General features: G+C 43.5%; 1 protein-coding gene across 22 annotated transcripts in view; it reads left to right on the top strand.

The window, feature by feature from the left end:
• Positions 1 to 7,629, top strand: part of WDR20 (WD repeat domain 20) — a 91,783-nt gene that overhangs the window by 36,427 nt on the left and 47,727 nt on the right. The window lies entirely within an intron of this gene.

Raw genomic sequence — 7,629 nt, forward strand, 5'->3', positions numbered from 1 at the left:
TGAGGTGGGGTTTCACCCCGTTTTTTAAAAAACATTTTTAGGATTTCTTGATCTTTTATGTCTTGTCTGGAGAGTAATTTTCAGCTGTTTTCTGCTAAACTGTGAGTGGTATAGACCAGTTAGCTATGTCCTGTGTACTTTTCAGTTTAAGAGATGGTTGCCTTTATCTTACCAAAGATCTTATCTTTTGTTGACTTAAAAATAATGATGGAAATACAGCCTGTTGGGGAGTATTGTTTTAAAACAAGTTTTATAGAATTTTTCGTTGGTAAAGATTGGTAAGATTAGTAATAATAGGTATGATAGGTAATTAACTATGCATTATATTTAAGAAATGTGTTTAGTACATTTTAAAATGCTAAAGAAATAAGGGATTTTTCTGTTTTTTATTTATTTTTGTTTTTTATTTTCTTGGAGGCATCCTCGTTCTGTTGCCCAGACTGGAGTGCAGTGGTGCGATCTCAGCGTACTGCAACCTTCACCTCCTGGATTCAAGTGATTTTTCTGCCTCAGTGTCATGAGCAGTTGGGACTACTGGCCTTGTGCCACCATGCCTGGCTAATTTTTTGTATTTTTAGTAGAGATGGGGTCTCACCATGTTGCCCAGGCTGGTCTCAAACTCCTGAGCTCAGACAGTCCACCCATCTTGGCCTCCCAAAGTGCTGGGATTACAGGTGTGTGCCACCATGCCCAGCCTGTGTGGTTTTGAAAAAAAATTATGTATTTATTTTTTATTCCAATAGGTTTTTGGGGAACAGGCGGTATTTGGTTATATGGATAAATTCTTCAGTGGTGATTTCCTAAATTTTGGTGCGCCTGTCACCTGAGCGATGTACACTGTACCCAATGTGCAGTCTCTTATCCCTCATCGCCCTCCCCCTTGAGTCCCCAAAGTTCATTATATCATTCTTGTGCTTTTGTGTCGTCATAGCTTAGCTCCCACTTATAAGTGAGAACATACGATGTTTGGTTTTCCATTCCTGAGTTACTTCACTTAGAATAACTGGCCGGGCACAGTGGCTCACGCCTGTAATCCCAGCACTTTGGAAGGCCGAGGCAAGCGGATCACAAGCTCAAGGGATTGAGACCATCCTGGCTAACATGCTGAAACCCCGTCTCTACTAAAAATACAAAAAATTAGCTGGGTGTGGTGGCTGGCACCTGTAGTCCCAGCTACTTGGGAGGCTGAGGCAGGAGAATGGCATGAACCTGGGAGGTGGAACTTGCGGTGAGCTGAGATCGTGCCACTGCACTTCAGCCTGCGCGACAGAGTGAGACTCCATCTCAAAAAAAAAAAAAAAAAAAAAAGAATGGTTTCCAGCTTCATCCAGGTTGCTTGGAATGCCATTATTATTATTATTACATTTTCTTTATCCACCTGATTGATGGGCATTTGTGGTGGTTCCATATTTTTGCAGTTGTGAATTCTGCTGCTATAAATATGCATGTGCAAGTGTCTTTTTCATATAATGACATCTTTTCCTCTGGGTAGATACCCTGTGGTGAGATTACTAGATCAAATGGAAGATCTACTTTTAGTTCTTTAAGGAATTTCCATGCCGTTTTCCATAGTGGTTATACTAGTTTACATTCCCACCAGCTGTGTTAAAAGTGTTCGCTTTTCACATCCACACCAGCATCTGCTATTTATTTATTTTTTAATTAATTTATTTTTATTGAGATGGAGTCTCACTCTTGTCGCCCAGGCTGGAGTGCGGTGGCACGATCTCCGCTCACTGCAAGCTCCGCCTCCCAGGTTCACGCCGTTCTCCTGCCTCAGCCTCCCGTGTAGCTGGGACTACAGGCGCCTGCCACCGCACCCGGCTTATTTTTTGTATTTTTAGTAGAGACAGGGTTTCACCGTGTTAGCCAGGATGGTCTCGATCTTCTTACCTCGTGATCCGCCCGTGTTGGCCTCCCAAAGTGCTGGGATTACAGGCGTGAGCCACTGCGCCCGGCCACATCTGTTATTTTTTAATTTATTCTTTATTATTGTTTTGAGACAGAGTCTTGCTCTGTCACCCAGGATAGAGTGCAGTGGCGCAATCTCGGCTCACTGCAACCTCCACCTCCCGGGTTCAAGCGATTCTCCTGTCTCAGCCTCCCGAGTAGCTGGGACTACAGGCGCCTGCCACCACACCCGGCTAATTTTTTGTATTTTTCGTAGAGACAGGGTTTCACCATATTAGCCAGGATGGTCTTGATCTCCTGACCTCGTGATCTGCTCACTTCAGCCTCCCAAAGTGCTGGGATTACAGACGTGAGTTGCCCAGCATTTTTTGATTTTTGAATTATGGCCATTGCTACAGGAGTAAGGTTGTATCATATTGTGGTTTTGATTTGCATTTCCCTGATAATTAGTGATGTGGAGCATTTTTTCATATGTTTACTGGCCGTTTGTGTATCTTCTTTTGAGTATCGTCTGTTCATGTCCTTAGCCCACTTTTTGATGGGATTATTATTATTATTTTCTTGCTGATTTCAGTTTCTTGTAGATTCTAGATATTAGTCCTTTGTTGGATGCATAGTTCGTGAAGATTTTCTCTGCAACTCTGTGGATTGTTTACTCTGCTGATTATTTCTTTTGCTGTGCACAAGGTTTTTCATTTAATTAAGTCCCATCTATTTATCTTTATTTTTGTTGCATTTTCTTTTGGGTTCTTGGTCATGAAATCTTTGTCTAACCCAATGCCTAGAAGAATTTTTTGGGTATTATCTTCTAGAATTTTTATGGTTTGAGGTTAGATTTAAGTCTTTGATTCATCTTGAGTTGATTTTTGTATGAGGTGAGAGATGAGGATCCAATTTCGTTCTTCTGCATGTGGCTTACCAATGATCCCAGCACCATTTGTTGAATAGGGTGTCTTTTCCCCAGTTTATGTTTTTGTTTGTTTTGTCGAAGATCAGTTGGCTGTAAATATTTGGGTTTTTTCTGGATTCTCTGTTATGTTCCGTTGGTCTATATGCCTGTTTTGACACCAGTGCTGTGCTGTTTTGGTGACTATGGCTGGATAGTATAGTGTGAAGCCGGGTAATATGATGCCCCCAGATGTTGTTCTTTTTGCTTAATCTTGCTTTGCTCTGTGGGCTCTTTTTTTTTTTCATATGAATTTTAGGATTGTTTCTCCTAGTTCGGTGAAGAATGATGATGGTATTTTGATGGGAATTGCATTGAATTTGTAGATTGCTTTTGGCAGTAAGGTCATTTTCACAATACCGATTTTACGCATCCATGGCATGGGATGTGTTTTCATTTGTTTGTGTCATCTATGATTTCTTTTAGCAGTATCTTGTAGTTTTCCTTGTAGAGGTCTTTCACGTCAGTGGTTAGATATATGCCTAAGTAATTATTTTTTTGGAGCTATTGTAAAAGGGGTTAAGTTCTTGATTTGATTCTCAGCTTGGTCGCTGTTGGTGTGTAGCAGTGCCACTGATTTGTGTTCATTGATTTTGTATCCAGAAACTTTACTGAATTCATTTATCAGATCTAGGAGCTTTTGGGATGAGTCTTTAGGGTTTTCTAGGTATATGATTATGCATCAGCAGCGGCAGCAGCAGTTTGACTTCCTCTTTACTGATTTGGGTGCCCTTTCTTTCTTTTCTCTTGTCTGACTGCTCTGGCTAGGACTTCCAAAACTATGTTGAATAAAAGTGAAAGTCAGGGCCGGGCGCAGTGGCTCACGCCTGTAATCCCAGCACTTTGGGAGGCCAAGGTGGGCAGATCACGAGGTCAGGAGATCGAGACCATCCTGGCCAGCACGGTGAAACCCTGTCTCTACTAAAAATACAAAAAAAATTTAGCCGGACGTGGTGTTGCACACCTGTAGTCCCAGCTACTTGGGAGGCTGAGGCAGGAGAATCGCTTGAACCCAGGAGGCAAAGGTTGCAGTGAGCCAAAATCACGCCACTGCACTCCAGCCTGGGCTACAGAGCAAGAGTCCCTCTCAAAAAAAAAAAAAAAAAAGTGAAAATGGGGCCGGGCGCAGTGGCATCCTAGCACTTTGGGAGACCAAGGCGGGCGGATCACGAGGTCAAGAAATACAAAAATTTGTGCCCGGCTGAGGATTTTACATCTGCGTTCATCAGGGATATTGGTCTGTAGNTCAAGAAATACAAAAATTTGTGCCCGGCTGAGGATTTTTACATCTGCGTTCATCAGGGATATTGGTCTGTAGTTTTCTTTCCTTTTTTTTTTTTTTTGGTTATATCCTTTCTGGTTTCAGGTATTAGGGTGATACTGGCTTCATAGAATGATTTACAGAGGATTCCCTCTTTATCTTTTGTAATAGTTTCAGTAGGATTGGTACCAATTCTTTTTTTTTTTTCTTGAAATGGAGTCTCACTCTGTCACCCAGGCTGGAGTGCAGTGGCGCGATCTCAGCTCACTGCAAGCTCCGCCTCCCAGGTTCACACCATTCTCCTGCCTCAGCCTCCCGAGTAGCTGGGACTACAGGTGCCCGCCACCACGCCCGGCTCATTGTATTTCTTTTTTTTTTTTTTTTTTTTTTAAGTAGAGACGGGGTTTCACCATGTTAGCCAGGATGGTCTCCTGACCTCGCGATCGCCCTCCTCGGCCTCCCAAAGTGCTGGGATTACAGGCGTGAGCCACCGTGCCTGGCACGAACCAATTCTTTGAATGTCTGGTAGAATTCAGCTGTGAATCCACCTGGTCCTGGAGTTTTTTTTTGTTGGCAGTTTTTTTTTTTATTACCATTTCAGTCTCGCTGCTTGTCATTGGTCTGTTCAGAGTTTCTATTTCTTCCTGGTTTACTCTGGGAGGGTCGTATATTTCCAGGAATGCATCTGTCTCCTCTAGGTTTTCTGGTTGGTGCTCATAAAGGTGTTCGTAGTAGCTTTGAATGATCTTTTGTGTTTCTGTGGTATTGGTTGTAATATCTCCCGTTTCATTTCTGATTGAGCTTACTTTATTTCTAAGTGAGCTTATTTGGATTTTCTGTCTTAGATTTTCCTGTTTTATTTGAATGAGTTCGAGATCTTTTAGCTCCCTTGAAAAACCCATTTATCCTGGAGGTTGCAATTTTTTTTTTTTGGTGAAAAATCAGACCTTAGGCCGGGAACAGTGGCTTACACCTGTAATCCCAGAACTTTAGGACGCTGAGGCAGGCAGATCCCAGAGGTCAGGAGTTCAAGACCAGCCTGGCCAACATGGTGAAACCCCGTCTCTACTAAAAATACAAAAATTAGCTGGGCCTGGTGGCAGGTGCCTGCAATCCCAGCTACTTGAAAGTCTGAGGCAGGAGAATAGCTTGAACCCAGGAGGTGGAGGTTGCAGTAAGCCGAGACCATGCCATTGCACTCTAGCCTGGGTGGGCAACAAGAGTGAAACTCCGTCTCAAAAAAAAAAAAAAAAAAAAAAATCAGACCTTGGTGATTACCTTGAGCAGTAGGATATAAATAACTCCCACATGCTTAGTGTTCCAATAATGGAACCCTAGGCATAAATGGGTTAATGCCTGGTAACATCAAGTTAATACACATTGGAGTGAAAATGAGGCTTGATTCTCATCTGGCTGTATTTCTCATAGCCAGCAGACTCCCCTCAATGGGCCATTGTCTTGCAGAATGGAAGTTTCCATAGTTCTTGGCTATAGTGATAAGTGGGTGTTTTTGTGTCATCTGCATCAGAATCAATGATGGTTTTTCACACTGCTTTTGCCATTTGCTTCATATTTCCATGCTGCTTAGCATGGCCTTATCTATTCTTTGTTTGCAGTTGCCAACCATTTCTTTTTTTCTTTTCTTTTCTTTTTTTTTGAGACGGAGTTTTGCTCTTATTGCCTAGGCTGGAGTGCAATGGCGCAATCTTGGCTCACCGCAACCTCCGCCTCCTGGGTTCAAGCAGTTCTGCCTCAGCCTCCCAACCAGCTGGGATTACAGGCACCTGCCACCACGCCCAGCTAATTTTTGAATTTTTAGTAGAGATAGGGTTTCTCCATGTTGGTCAGGCTGGTCCTGAACTCCCAACCTCAGGTGATCCACCTGCCTTCTCCTCCCAAAGTGCTGGGATTACAGGCATGAGCCACTGTGCCCCACCTTGCAGTTACCATTTCTACCATGTGGCTAACTTGCCTGAGATTTGTAACAGTTCACTTTACTGATGACATCGAATCCAAGCTAAGTCTAGTAAGTTACCCTATCAGTGCGTCTTCAAAATCTCTCTATCATCATTTCTCCTGATGAGATTCTCCCATTCAGATATTGAACTAGCTGAGCTGAGACCATTGTTTTCACACACTTGTTTATCTGTTTGTCTTGCTCTTTTCTCAAGTGCCTTCCCATGTATTTCTACTTGCCAATGCCATTGCCCAAGTATTTTACTTCTTACATTTACAAAAACTGTGAGACTGCAGGAACTTTGAAAAACATCAGTATTTGTCCCAGTGTTATTAAGCAAAAGGGGCTTGCTGTCCAATGTGCCAGAAGCCTATACTGTGACACTGGGTTTTTCAGAAAGTTTTCTCAAAACCCAGTGAAGGGAGTCTCCTGGCTGTGAGAGATAGAGCCAGATGAGAATCAAGCCACTGGGTTCTTGAGTATTTTCTCAAAAATTTGAGTATTTTCTCAAAAACCCAAGTGCGTGGAATTGGCTTTCTTGTTATTGCAAGTCGACTCACAAGGAGACAGGCTCAGCTCAAATCTGTCTCTCTGTGCTGGCTTTAAGGTAGTACCTTTATTAGAAAAGCTTTAGGGAGTGGATTCTGGGAGTAGCAGGTGGTTGATATGAGGAAAGGGGTGGTCTGGAAAGTCTTCAGGCCTGTGCAATTATCTCTTCATGCCTCCTCGTGGGTCCCATGTGCAAATTTGGGGGAAGTTAATATGAAGCATGTGCTAGAAATTTAAACTTGTTCTACACAAACTCCAATCAGCTATATTGATTCCAACCAATTTTAGCCCGTTGTGTTACGTGTCTTACAAGTGGAGGGCGTGCCAGTGAGTTGTTTCTTTTCTTGTCTGGGATCCTGCAGACTCAAGAATTTCTGTTAGTCATTGGTGTCTTTAACTCTCAGGGGCATGGTTTCACCAGTCCAGAAGGATCCTTGTGCCTTGTCATCCTCATTTTTTGTAACATGAGTTTGTATCTTTTGTAGGGTGGTGGAGTGTTCGGGATCTGTGTATGTGGGGTTGAATTTTTTTTTTTTTTTTTTTTTTTTGAGGCGGAGTCTCGCTCTGTCACCAGGGCTGATCTCAGCTCACTGCAAGCTCCGCCTCCCAGGTTTACGCCATTCTCCTGCCTCAGCCTCCCAAGTAGCTGGGACTACAGGCGCCTGCCACCTCGCCTGGCTAGTTTTGTATTTTAGTAGAGACGGGGTTTCACCATGTTAGCCAGGATGTTCTCAATCTCCTGACCTCGTGATCCGCCCGTCTCGGCCTCCCAAAGTGCTAGGATTACAGGCTTGAGCCACCGCGCCCGGCCATGGGGTTGAATTGTTATGTGGCCGGGTGCAGTGGCTCATGCCTGTAATCCCAGCACTTTGGGAGGCTGAGGTGGGCAGATCACCTGAGGTCAGGAGTTTGAGACTAGTCTGGCTAACATGGTGAAACCCCATCTCTACCAAAAATACAAAAATTAGCCAGGTGTGGTGGCATGAGCCTGTTGTCCCAGCTACT

Source organism: Rhinopithecus bieti, unplaced genomic scaffold (genome assembly GCF_001698545.2).
Source record: "Rhinopithecus bieti isolate Rb0 unplaced genomic scaffold, ASM169854v2 scaffold_19355, whole genome shotgun sequence".
NCBI classification, from domain to species: Eukaryota; Metazoa; Chordata; class Mammalia; order Primates; family Cercopithecidae; genus Rhinopithecus; species Rhinopithecus bieti.